Genomic DNA, 14,442 nt, shown 5'->3' on the forward strand with positions numbered 1-14,442 from the left:
CCATTTTAATCTTGATTTACAACATACTGTATGTTAAAATGAGGGGATCTAGAACAAATTTAAGGCAATTCACATCCTGTTTGTTAATTGGCAATGTGAAATTGTATCTGTTCAAATGAACTTCATATTCCATTCATTATTATTCAATCCCACTGCAGCTTTGCTCTTTACTGAATAAGTAATTATTCTTTCAGCATTATGCAGCCCCAACTCAGGAGATGATACCACCTGTAAAAGGGTTTAAATGGATACCTGTACTTAGGCTATAGTAATATTAAACCAATCAACAATACATAACCACCCTTCCCTGATACTGAAACATACACACAGAGCATATAGAATGGTATTATTGGGTTATAGTATTATTAGCTATAAAGTACCTTAGCAGAGCTCCATCAGCTTGTAACTAACCTGACGCTCTTCCTGTATTTGTACTTTGTTGAACACAAGCAGGCTCACAGCTTCCTGTGTGATGGTGATAACATATGTCTGACTTTGTTGTTGGCAGCTGGAGTGAAGGGGAAGACAATACCCTTTGACCTGTGAAAAGCAGTATAAAGCTTATCAGATCCTCTCCAGATATCACTGAAGGAAATGGGCTGGAAGAGTTGGCCCCACATAGGAAATATATCTAAAAAACTGTCAGTACTAATCTTTTTGTAATGTCATTAAAAATTTACTTTTGCAAATCTGAGTCCCTGCTAGACAATGTCATTTGTACAAACTGAACTGAAGTAAAAGTGGAGAGGAAGAATTATATACCACACATTAAACTTAGGTACAGATCACTTGAAATGACTTAGTAGTCAGTAGTATCAAGACTGCTTCACTTTATGATGCCAAAATAATTTTTTCTTAGTGATTATTTCTCTGCTCCACTTCTGAAGTAGACCTTTAAAGGTGAGGTATTGTATAAAATATTATACACAAATTTTCCCACTAAACAGTTCATTTGGGGGTTTTGTTTAACTGCAAGGCCTTCCAGGCGAACTGTGGTAAAGTAAGATGATGGACTGACCCCAACTAAAAAACCATATCTAATGAAAAATATATTTGCAGGTTAGTGTTAGGATAACATCCTTACTGTCCTACCAGATATTGTAGGCAGCATTAATATACTAAGCCTTTAACAAGAATCACACTGTTTTAAATTGGTAGAACACTTATCTGATTTACCTTGCACTATATAGTTACAAAACCAGTTAAACAGCACCACCACAAAACTTAAAAAAAAAAAATTCACTCGGATTTTTTTTTTACAATTGTTGAAAAAAAAACCACCCAAACAAAACAGTGACAACAAACACTTTCTCAACAAAGGTTGAGAAGATTATGAACAGAGATTCAGGACACCAAATTCTTCCTTTTGATGTGCTCATGGTCCTTATTTCAGCTGGGATTGAGTTAATTTTCTTCCTAGTAGCTGGCATAGTGCTGTGTTTTGGATTTAGTATGAGAATAATGTTAATAACACACTGATGTTTTAGTTGTTGCTAAGTAGTGCTCACACTAAATCAAGGACTTTTCAGCTTCTCATGCTCTACCAACTCAGAAGGCTGGAGATGCACAAGAAGCTGGGAGGGGGCACGGCCAGGACAGATGACCCAAACCAGCCAAAGGGATATTCCATACCATATGATGTCATGCTCAATATATAAACTTGCGACGAGCGAGGGAAGGCAGGCAGTCGACTCAATGTGAGTGATAAGGCCAGCTTCAACTTTATTGTAAAACCCTACACATATTTATACACTAAGTTTTACCTTATTCACACTTGTCTCACAATCATTGGCTTAGCTCTAAACATTACATTATCATATTCCTCCTACTTTCGGTTACTGCTACGTGGTCCGGGTTCCATCCTGTTTTTCTTATACTGTACTTTCTCAAAGTTGCTTATCTGCACAGAGCAAGGTCAGCATGACTTTCTTTTCTCCCTTCTCAGCATGACTCAGAATTTTCCCACCGCGGCCTAGTCTGGCTAACTTTCTCCAACAATTCCCCCTTTTTCTTTTTGGACCACCAATACATTGTGGTTCATTTTTACAACATTATTTAAAATACAGTGATATGCTATTTTTACTATAACTATAATTGTTAATAAAATACCAAGCCAGCGCTTGCGCAGTGCCTATGTTAGGCACTAGGGAAGCAAATACATTGGCTGTGGTTGACCATAATTCTATATTGTCGTTACAATCTGCTTGCAATTGATGTATAGACCTTTTGTGTCGATTTGTCGCTACTGTAGTTATATTAAGCCAACTTTGTCGGCTAACTGTGAGCAGAGTTAATTTACCTACATAACAAGGCCCTCCAAAGGCGTTCTTTGGAATGCCAGGCCATGCTCGATCCCCACAGATCAAAAAATATCCGGGGGGAAGAGCTTTGGCCATATCATTGTTCCACAAAGAGTTATTGGTTCCCTTCATACTCCGTCCATAGGCACCGAGTGTTTTGGAAGCGTTATAATTCCCACTATATTGGCCTATTTCGAATCCTTTCGTAAAAGGTGAAACAACAGTCCAACCGGTGGTATTAACAAAAGGGTTGTTATCATCAGTGCGGCTGCTTATGCCGATCAATGACTGAAAGGTCTGGGCCTGTGCGGCAAAGCGGCTAAAGCTGCCAAACACAAAACATGTCTGAGTAGTAACGTTATCAGTTGCATTTCCAATTTTTTCTGACCCCAAAAGGTCAATTTCTTGGGGGTCCCAAGGGAGAGTATGATTTAGGGCTCTTATTAGTTGTACCGAGCAATTTGCTACAGTAACATTTATACAATTAACTGTTACAGACGTCCAATTATCAAAATCTCTGGCAATAATTTCAGGAAAGCCTATCAGACATCTTTTAAAGGGCTCAGTTGCCGTAGCTGAACTCAGGCAAAAATCTGTCATCCCAGTTTTATTTGCCCACGCCACCCATAAGTTCGCACGGCTGGGCAACGGCATCGCTGGGATCAGTACAGACAGAGCTGCATTGATCATCATCAGCAACAGCAGCTTTGGTCCAGCGGCTTGGAATCCACTTCGGCCCTGTGGGAGTAAGTACACACATATAACCTCTACCCATATACTTCACTTCTGCTGGACCTTTCCACAGTCCGGTTGCTGGATCTCTATACATAACGAAAACTGGCTTGTCATCCTTATTTTCTTTAGGATAACCATGCACCCATGCTGGTGGCTCTTTCTGATCTGCAAAAATACATAAATGATTTAGCACAAAAAGAGTCTTAACAAGTCTTTCTTGTACATCTGAGATTTCCCTAAATTTTTGCAAATATTGTTTCAGCGTTTGATGCGCCCTTTCAATGATAGCTTGTCCCGTGGGTGAGTGCGGAATACCAGCAGTATGTCGCACTCCCCATGTTTGGAAAAAACGTTTCACTTTGGCGCTTATGTATGCAGGGCCATTGTCAGTTTTTATCGTTTGTGGCACTCCCATAACTGCAAAACAACTAGTCAAATGTCGCATTACGTGGAGTGCTCGTTCTCCTGTTTGTGCCGTGGCCCATATAAATTTGCTATAGGTGTCAATCGTAACATGTATATATCTCAGTCTGCCAAAGTCAGCAACGTGAGTCACATCCACTTGCCACAATTCTCTGGCCTCGAGTCCCCTGGGATTCACGCCGATTCCGAGACCAGGCCCATGGTGGCTACACGTAGGACAGGCCCGCACAATCCCCTGTAAAATGTCCATAAAATATCCATAAATGTACACAAAATGTGCACTGCATTCATTTAGTCCATGACTTTGGGCTCCATCTGTTACGGTGGTCACTCAGGTCAGCAGAGGTGGTGCGTTGCGTGGAGTTACTGGGCACCAAAGCCGGCTCAGGTCGGGTCACTGCTGCACTTGCGCTGCTTCTTGTAAAGTTTGTCCTCCGTTGGTTCAGGTGGTTCCTGATGCTTGGGCATGGGCTTATCCACAGTCACAGACACCTCGGGGTGTCCTGTCCCGCATGGACTCAGCCACAGGTCACAGTCCCTTTGATTCGAGTTCACGCTGCAGTTCCAGCCTGTCCAACACAGCAGCACAGAAGCAGCAGCGATGCCCTGGCCATCTGCCAGCCCAGGCGCATCCCCATTGCTGTTATCAGAATGTTCTCAGGCACAGCACAGTAAGACGATCAGCAGTGCAGCAGTACAGCAAGCAGCGAGAGCAAAAAAAAAGCAGCCACTAACGAGCACAAGACTCTAATACACATTAAGGCAAGCAAGCCCCATGGCAAGCACAAGAGCCTGCGAATTAATAGCTAAACAGCAGTAACAGCTATAAATTCAATCCAGCACATTCCAATCAAACGTGTCGTTATCTTGAATTGTAGTCTTTGGTTGCATTCCGGTAAATATCCATTCTAATACTCTCACAGTCTCCCCCTTTTTCTTTTTGCACTGCGTGAGTGCACCAATAAAATGTGTGGGGCCGTGCAAAACGGTTAAGTCCACAGGTAAGTCAGGGTCAATACGATCCACTGCTCGGTCAACGATGTGGGTACTGAGTTTTTGAATCACAATCGATAAGTCCTGGTAAAATAAAAAGTCCTTGGAGACCACTGGATGATCGCCCCAACAACAACGCTCCATGAGATTGTCCATTGATAACTATGGGCCCTTTAATTCCTGTAGCAATTTTTCGCGGCCGGTCGTCAATTAGCGTGACATCTACTGCTGTTGCCAGATCCAGTCCGAGGCTCCCCCTGGTTGCTGGTCGAAGTTGGGTTGCTGGTCGAAGCTGGGCAATGGCGTCTGGTATCTCTGCACTGTCGTTTGGTTGGGGGCTGCCGTTGGCCTGAAGGTGACCGGAGCCGCGATTGGTGTCGGCGCGCTGCGGCTCTTGGCGCTCGGTTTCCCGTTTCCCAAATGCCGGCAGACCGTAGTATTATGATTATTCATTTGACAGTTCTGGCAGCTCCCGACATTGTCGACGCAGATGTCCTGGGTAGCCACATCGGAAGCACTTATACTCTCGTCGGCCAGTCGTCTTACTTTGGTGGGCATCCGGAGGCTTCAGTGGGGCAAGAGCTGCAAACGCCTGTCCCTGCGCCTTGACTAATTTTTCCCCTAGTTCTCTGATTGTTTCAACTAACATGGCTTGAGCTCCTACAGGAACTCTACTCATTCGCTCTAACATGACTTCTATGGTGGCGTCTAAGGGTAAGGTGACAAGGATGTCCTTCGTATAAGTATTACAATTCTCTAATACACACTGTGTCAGCAAAGGTCCTTTCATAAAATCTGCCATATCTGCGCGGTCAATAGCGTCTGTGACTCTATCTACAAAAGATGCAAAAGGCTCCTCTCTTCCTTGTTTAATTGACATATATGAGGGAGGAGCTGGTGTAGTTTTAACTTTCTGCAAGGCTTCTCGTGCTAATTTCATAGATTCTAACAACACGTCTGGGCCAGTTTGCATCTGCATTTCTACAGAGGCAAAAGGACCTATACCCATTAGTTGTTCTACAGTTACTCCAGCTAAACGATCATTTGGGGCTCGGGGCGAGTGCACAGAGATTTCACAAAGTCTTTGCCAGTGAGCTTGCCAAAGTAGTTGTTGTGATTGCTTCAAAATAAGCCTCATTATGTTCTTAATATCTTCTGGACATAGCATTCCGCTACCCCAGATATAGTTTAGCATTTGCCTTGCAGGCTCACTATGCACTCCCGATTCATTAACCGTGTTTCGCAATTGATTTAATATTTTCCAATCTAGGGCCTGATGCACCCCAGTCATAGCCCCCGCGTTATCTACCTGGTAGATTACCGGGAAGGCTTGAGGGCTAATTTGATCTAATAAATCAAAATCTTTTTGTTCAACAGCTTCTCGTGCTATTTTGTCCCAACTAACCCGCACTAAACGTGGCTGTTGATGAGCTTGGGATGGGGGGGGGGTGGGGGGGATGGGGGTAGGGGGGGGGTGGGGGAGGTGAGGGGTGGGGGGGTGGGGGGGGTGAGGCCTTTAGAAGACTTTCAGCTTGAGCAGTCTCCTGTCCGCTACCGTCTACCCTCTCATTTTCACTTGGACCCTCCCCCTCCCTTTCCCCCGGCGGTGCGGAGGGACAAGCCCTTTCTGTCGGCGGATCAGGAGGGGGACGAGAGGGTCGGCGAACAACGGGAACAGGAATTCCCGAAGGCGGAGGTGAAAAGTAGTCACCCCCTGCTGTGAGACGTCCAGCGGCAGGATCAGACTGCTCAAGCCGATCTGAGGCGGCTGTAGCTATTCGCCTTTCAGTTTTATATCTTTTTATACAATTAATAACATCTCTCCAAGATTTCATTAATTTTCTTGCTGATTTATCATCATCAATTACTAGATCCCACAAACAATCTCCATAAGAACGCCACTCGTCTACTTCAAACATACTTTCAGGGTCTTTAAAAAACCCTTTCGCTTTCCCTAACGCAATTAAACCAGCCAGGTCTTTTAATTGGCTTACTCCCCGCTTTTCTAAAAAGCATTTTAAAATATCGAAGGCTACCTCTACTTCCATTGCGCGCTTCTCCTGACCCTCTTAATTATCCGGTCGTTTGCAGCCTTTTCCCACGGGTAGCCTTCTATCGGACGGCAAACCCCCTCTTAATTATCCTGGGTTCAAGCACGGATCAGGCACGCCGCGACAGCGTCTACTGATCTTCTGCTCCCTGGTCGCTGCTACCAGTGCTTCTCCGATCTCGCTGTCCGGTGGAAAACAGGGATGGGGGGTCCCTGTTCGGGCGCCACTTGCGACGAGCGAGGGAAGGCAGGCAGTCGACTCAATGTGAGTGATAAGGCCAGCTTCAACTTTATTGTAAAACCCTACACATATTTATACACTAAGTTTTACCTTATGCACACTTGTCTCACAATCATTGGCTTAGCTCTAAACATTACATTATCATATTCCTCCTACTTTCGGTTACTGCTACGTGGTCCGGGTTCCATCCTGTTTTTCTTATACTGTACTTTCTCAAAGTTGCTTATCTGCACAGAGCAAGGTCAGCATGACTTTCTTTTCTCCCTTCTCAGCATGACTCAGAATTTTCCCACCGCGGCCTAGTCTGGCTAACTTTCTCCAACATAAACTAGGAGAAAGCTGGCCGGGGAGCCGCTGCTCGGGAACTGGTTGGGCATCAATCGGCGGGTGGTGAGCAATTGCATTGAGCATCACTTATTTTTTATATTCTTTTATCATTATAATTATTATTTTCCCTTCCTTTTCTGTCCTATTAAACTGTCTTTATCTCAACCCACGAATCTTACTTCCCCCCCCCACCTCAATTCTCTCCCCCATCCCACTGAGGGGGGAAGTGAGCGAATGGCTGTGTGGTGTTTAGCTGCCTGCCAGGTTAAACCATGACAGCTCACGTTGTGGATATTACACCACCAGTCAAAAAGTAACTTTTCATTATCTCCACTGACATAACAGGGAACATTTCTAGCCATTTCAGCTGGAGATGGATACAAGGAAAAAAAAAGAAAAAATATAATCCATCATCTTCAGATTAGGTAACTGAAAGAAAAAAAACCAAATCTGCAGTTGTCAGGTGAGACATCAGCAACTGTAGCGTTTCAAAATCTTTTCATGGAAAAGATTTTAATTTGTCGGGGTTTTTTGTTACCCCTATACCAACATTAATACACAGTACTATATAATAAAGTTTTGTGTTTCACACTCAGAACCCTAGTCCTCTTAAACAACTGTATATTAACAATGGTTAAATCATTTAGAAGTCAGGAAATCACACTGGAGATCATGGTGATAGTGTCAATATAAGAATGTAAGCAAGAGTAAATATTATTCCTATATTATTTAAAAATATATTTTAAAATAACATCCAGGCAACATTATTGGCAACACTGAACATGCAATGTTCCACTGCAGATCTGCCCCAATTTATCAATGCTGTGCTCTGTTCCAGGTATCTGTCAGAACCCAAGCTTCATCCTTCTGGTGGAAAGGAAAAGGGGAAGTAAGTTTTTCTGATTTGGGATCTTTGTTGTTTTTTCTTACATTTATAGCTTCTGAAATTATGTGGAAAGAATGCAGCTAGCTGATGTCTGCCAGAGACCAGTACCTGTGTGGCTTTACTCAGATCCGGGAGCTCACAGAAGTCAGTGTTCTATTGAACAAATACAAATCCCAAACTTACGATTATTGCTTAATGATTATTAGTAAAGCAGAAACTAGCTGATCAGGACTCCACTGTGTCACTGTCAATATATAGTGAGAGAACTCACTCAACATATACTGAGAGCCCTGAACTCCCCCTGCTTAAGAGGGGGGGATCAGTCTAAACTGACAAGGAAGGGAGGGGGAGAAAGGAAACATTCCTGATAGAAAACTGAGGCACTGAGCGATTTTGCTCAAGGTCACTCAGGAAGTCCGTAAAATAACCAGCATGATTAGATTCTCCTCAGTCCTGGTCTACCATTAAGCCACAAGGTCATCCTACTTTTTAAGTCTTAAGGGTTTTTACCACTAATTTAGTATCACTGACAGGAGATATATCTTCTGTTTTAATGATTTGCAGGAGATTTCAGAAATCTAACAATTTTTTTGATTCCCAAAATCTTTGATCCTATTTTTCAGTATTTCTTTTTTTAATTAAAGAGCTGCTTTGGGATAAAATTTCTTACTGTCCTGCTCCACAGAATTTAGAGGTTCCTGGGATAAAGTGATTGTGAAACACACTTTGGAAATAGATATAATTAATTTTCAACCAAGGCAGGGAGCATGTCAGACTTAACTCCACAGGAAAAGAAATATTTATCCTGTGAATTTTGTGGGTTTAAGCACAATGTAGGTATGTATGTATAGAACAGGACCATGGCATATAAAAGAGAATACCTAATCCCAAGGTGGGCACAGACACCTTCTTCTCCCCAGAAATGGGAAGGTCAGTACTTCACAGTGAGTTTCAGGGGGATGAAGGGGGAAAGGGAGTAGTGGTAGAGGCATTCTCCACCCTCTGTATCCAACAGCTGCCAGCACATGGAAAAGAAACAAAATCTGCTTTTAAAACACCATGAATAAAGCATAAAATTTATCATTAGGATGCTTACCTGGAAGAGGAAATATTTAAGATTACATATCTGTCTTCTACTTGCTTGTATTTTGTTCAATGATGTTTATTACAGAGAGATTATCCAAAAAACATGTGCATAGACCAGCATATAAACTAGCAAGATAAAAAGTCACCTCTCTGGCCCAATAAATCTTGACTTACAACAGCATAATTTCAACAAGAGAACAGCAGAACTCCCTTTCCTGTATGATTTCATGTAGCTTAAATTCTGGAAATCAGAGACTTCCCAAGTAGACAGAAAATGGAGCTTTGACCTTCCACAGAGGTGGGAATTGAAATTGTCTTCAACTTTCCACTTCAAAATTAAATTCATAACTGGGCTCCAGCAGTATTCAAAATTGCATCCCATAAGGGCGAAATGATCCACTGTTGTCTAGAAACTTCATGGTAACATTTCAGAGAGATGAAGACAGATGGATGATGCCGCCTATCTGTACCTCTTACAAGGTCAACAAAACTTAGGAGTTCAAGCTTTTATGCACTGACCTGAAAGACAAAACTCTCATTGCCTTAAAATACAATAAAATAAATCAAGAGGCATACGCCATCTCAAAGAACATCAGAAAAAATGCACTATTCACAACAGTTATTTCTAAAGACTATTAATACAGCTGCTGCCTGCCACATAGAGAGTTCTCACACTAGTAATATGCTATTCAAGCTCTTAGGCATGCTGGCAAAGATCTGTACTGGCTGATCTGCTTTGAAGGTGAAGAAAATGGTGTCATTTTGCATTCTGCAACATTTCAAGAGGATAAGGATTAAGAACACTTGTACTCTGACGCTAGTAACCCAGACAGAACGAAAGGTGAATAAATCATAGAATCGTAGAAGAGTTTGGGTTGGAAGGGACCTTTAAAGGTCATCTAGTCCAACCCCCCTGCTGTGGGCAGGGACATCTTCAACTAGATCAGGTTGCTCAGAGCCCCGTCCAACCTGACCTTGACTGTTTCCAGGGATGGGGCATTTACCGCCTCTCTGGGCAACCTGTTCCAGTGTTTCACCACCCTCATTGTAAAACATTTCTTTCTTATATTTAGTCTAAATCTACCCTCTTTTAGTTTAAAACCATTCCCCCTTGTCCTATCACAACAGGCCCTGCTAAAAAGTCTGTCCCCATCTTTCTTATAAGCCCCCTTTAAGTACTGAAAGGCTGCAATAAGGTCTCCCTGGAGCCTTCTCTTCTCCAGGCTGAACAACCCCAGCTCTCTCAGCCTTTTCCTCATAGGAGACGTGTTCCATCCCCCTGATCATTTTTGTGGCCCTCCTCTGGACCCGCTCCAACAGGTCCATGTCTTTCATGTGCTGAGGGCTCCAGAGCTGGACGCACTACTGCAGGTGGGGTCTCACCAGAGCAGAGCAGAGGGGCAAAATCACCTCCCTCAACCTGCTGGCCACGCTTCTTTTGATGCAGCCCAGGATACAGTTGGCCTTCTGGGCTGCAACTGCACATTCTCGGCTCATGTCCAGCTTTCCATCGACCAGTACCCCCAAGTCCTTCTCCATAGGGCTGCTCTCAATCCCTTCATCCCCCAGCCTGTATTGATACCAGGGCTTGCCCCGACCCAGGTGCAGGACCTTGCACTTGGTCTTGTTGAACCTCATTAGGTTCATATGAGCCCACTTCTCAAGCTTGTCCAGGTCCCTCTGGATGGCATCCCTTCCCTCAGGCATGTCAACCGAACCACTCAGCTTGGTGTTGTCTGCAAACTTGCTGAGCGTGCACTTGATCCCACTGTCTATGTCATTGATGAAGATATTAAACAATACCGGTCCCAGTACAGACCTCTGCAGGACACCACTTGTCACCGATCTCCATCTGGACATTAAGCCATTGACCACTACCCTCTGGATGCGACCATTCAACCAATTCCTCATCCACCAGACAGTCCACCCATCAAATCCATACCTTTCCAGAAGATGTTGTGGGGGACCGTGTCAAAGGCCTTACAGAGGTCCAGATAGACAACATCGGTAGCCCTTCCCATGTTCACTGTTGTAGTCATTCCATCACAGAAGGCCTCTAGGTTGGTCAGGCAGGACTTGCCCTTGGTGAAGCCATGCTGGCTGTCTCAAATCACCTCCCTGTCCTCCATGTGCCTTAGCAGAGCTTCCAGGAGGATATGTTCCATGACCTTCCCAGGCATAGAGGTGAGACTGACTCGCCTGTAGCTCCCCGGGTCTTCCTTTTTTCCCTTTTTAAAAAAGTGGGTTATGTTTCCTCTTTTCCAGTCAGCAGGGAACTTCACTGAACTGCCACGAATTCTCAAATATGATGGATAGTATCTTAGCAACTCCATCCTCCAGTTCCCTCAGGACCCACGGATAGATCTCATCGGGTCCCATGGACTTGTGCACCTTCAGGTTCCTTAGATGGTCTCGAACCTGATCTCCTACAATGAGCTGCTCTTCATTCTCCCAGTCCTTGCCTTTGCCTTCTGCTGCTTGGGCGGTGAGGCTTGAGCACTTGCCAGTGAAGACCGAGGCAAAAAAGCCTTCTCCATATCCCGGGTAACCAGGTCTCCCATTTCGTTCTGGAGAGGGTCCACATTTTCCCTAGTCTTCCTTTTATCACCAATGTACCTCTAGAAGCTTTTCTTCTTGCCCTTGATGCCCCTGGCCAGATTTAATTCTACCAGGGCTTTAGCTTTCCTAACCCGATCCCTGGCTGCTCGGACAATTTCTCTGTATTCCTCCTGGGATACCTGTCCTTATTTTCACCCTCTGTAGGCTTCCTTTTTGTGTTTGAGTTTGTCCAGGAGCTCCTTGTTCATCCATGCAGGCCTCCTGGCATTTTTGCCTGACTTCCTCTTTGTTGGAATCGTTCCTGAGCTTGGAGGAGGTGATCCTTGAATATTAACCAGCTTTCTTGGCCCCCTCTTCCCTCCAAGGCTTTGTCCCATGGTACTCTACCAAGCATATCCCTGAAGAGGCCAAAGTCTGCTCTCCTGAAGTCCAGGGTAGTGAGCTTGCTGTGTGCCCTTCTCGGTGCCCTAAGGATCTTGAACTCCACCATTTCATGGTCACTGCAGCCAAGGCTGCCCTTGAGCTTCCCATTCCCCACCAGCCCCTCTTTGTTGATGAGAACAAGGTCCAGCATAGCACCTCTCCTTGTTGGCTCCTTTATCACTTGGAGAAGGAAGTTATCATCGATGCATTCCAGGAACCTCTCGGATTGCTTATGCCCTGCCATGTTGTCCCTCCAACAGATATCGGGGTGGTTGAAGTCCCCCATGAGTACCAGGGCTTTTGAACATGAGGCTGCTCCTATCTGTCTGCAGAGGCCCTCATCCACTTGGTCTTCCTGGTCAGATGGCCTGTAGCAGACCCCCATCATAATGTCACCTGTCCCTGTCCTCCCTTTAATCCTGACTCACAAGCTCTCGGTTGGCTCCTCATCCATCCCCAGGCAGAGCTCCATGCACTCCAGCTGGTCATTGACATGGAGGGCGACACCCCTTCCTTGTTTCCCCTGCCTGGCCTTCCTAAAGAGCCTGTATCCTAACATTCCAACACTCCAGTCATAGGAGCCATCCCACCACGTCTCCGTGATGCCAATAAGATCGTAGCCCTGCAGGCGTGCACACGTCTCTAACTCCTCTTGTTTATTCCCCATGCTACGTGCGTTTGCATAGAGGCATTTAAGTTGGGCCCCTGATGAAGCGGTCTTACTGGCTGGAGTTCCTTTGTGCTGCTTTTCAGGTGCTCTCCTGCTGACCTGTGATCGCTCTCCAGGCTCTGGGTATCTATTGCTGGCACTGGTATCAAACTGGTAGGAGTGGGATGGATTGAGGTTCTCCTCCCCCGGCAACTTTAGTTTAAAGCCCTCTTCACCAGCTTGGCAAGCCTATGACCGAAGATGCTCTTCCCCTTCTCAGCAGATCAGGTTTCTCAAAGCGAGTCCCATGGTCTAAGTAGCCAAACCCCTGGCTGTGGCACCAATCCTGTAACCATTTGTTGACTCACCAAGTTCAACTGGCCCTTTCAAATCCCTTCCCTTTGACCGGGAGGATTGATGAAAAAACCACCTGCACTCCAGAGTCCCTTACCGCCACTCCCAGGGCTCTAATCCTTTTTGATACTCCTCAGACTGCTCCTGGCTGTATCACTGGTGCCCACGTGAAACAGCAGCAGCGGATAATAGTCAGTGACTGTACAAGGCTTGGTAGCCTCTTGGTGACATCCCTGATACGAGCCCCCAGTAAGCACGACACCCCTCTAGAGAGTGCATTAGGTTGGCAAATGGGTGCCTCCATTCTTGTCAGAAGAGAGTCGCCTACTACTACCACCCATCGCAAGAGCAGCTCTAGAACAGGAATAGTTCAAAAGGCAATCATCAATTTGTAAGAACAAAATGACACATCTTTTGTCATGTCATGGAACAGTTTGTGTCTGCAAATGGGAACGGTCTGTCATATGTTATATATAATAACCAAATACAACAATATTCCTATTTGCTCACTAGAATGACTCCCTATACCGTGACTTGGGAAAACTCTGCAACCAAAACATGCACAATGTAGCTGTTAATCTGCAACATTTACTGCAAGTTTCTTTTCTGAAGGTCTTTCTCTGAAGAAGTTCAACAAAATCTGAAACTTAGTCCTTTATATATTTAATTCTATCCTTCAAATGTTTAGCAAGGGACATGTACCTTTCTCAAACCTAGCATTGAGAATTGTATAAATCACAAGACAATGGACTGGTCTTAACTATTCTTAGAATTCCTCTTCCAGAGCAGATACTGTATATTTCTGTATGGCTGTTAACGCTATGCCGTCTTACATCTGGTGGGAAAAAAAAAAAAAAAACAACACAAAAAAAAGTGAAATATAATTTTTTATTTCCTAAAACCTCATTGAGGCAGGAGAGATGGCACAACGGTGAAGACAAGGAAAACGACATGAACAAGCTGGTCCAGGAGATTTTACAAAGTCTGTGATATCTAGCTAAAAGTTACACTCTGAGGACTTAAGGTACTTAAGAATGTTGCACCAAGCGACCTTGTCTATTGATCTTCTTCCAGCTCGCTACCTGTTAACCTTGGTCTGCTGGCAGGGGCCTTACGGATTGGTTGAAAGAATAAACTCAGAGGATTATTTGACACACCACTTAGTGAAAAACAGTGGCCTCGGTATATTCTGATACTGACTACACTCGTTTCCAGACCCCATTTCATACTGCCCTTTCAGTCCTTCCAGTTTGACTTGTCCACTTGAGTTCACTCAAGTCACACTTGTGACCAACTCACCTGAGTCGCTGTATCATGTCACTGTATCAAATCCCTATGTAGTTAGTGCCTTCCACACTACTCTACAGTAGTTCTGTCCCAGGCACCAGGATCCCCAGCAGCTTCTTTCATGAACCT

This window comes from Calonectris borealis, chromosome 6 (assembly GCF_964195595.1).
Source record: "Calonectris borealis chromosome 6, bCalBor7.hap1.2, whole genome shotgun sequence".
In the NCBI taxonomy this organism is placed as follows: Eukaryota; Metazoa; Chordata; class Aves; order Procellariiformes; family Procellariidae; genus Calonectris; species Calonectris borealis.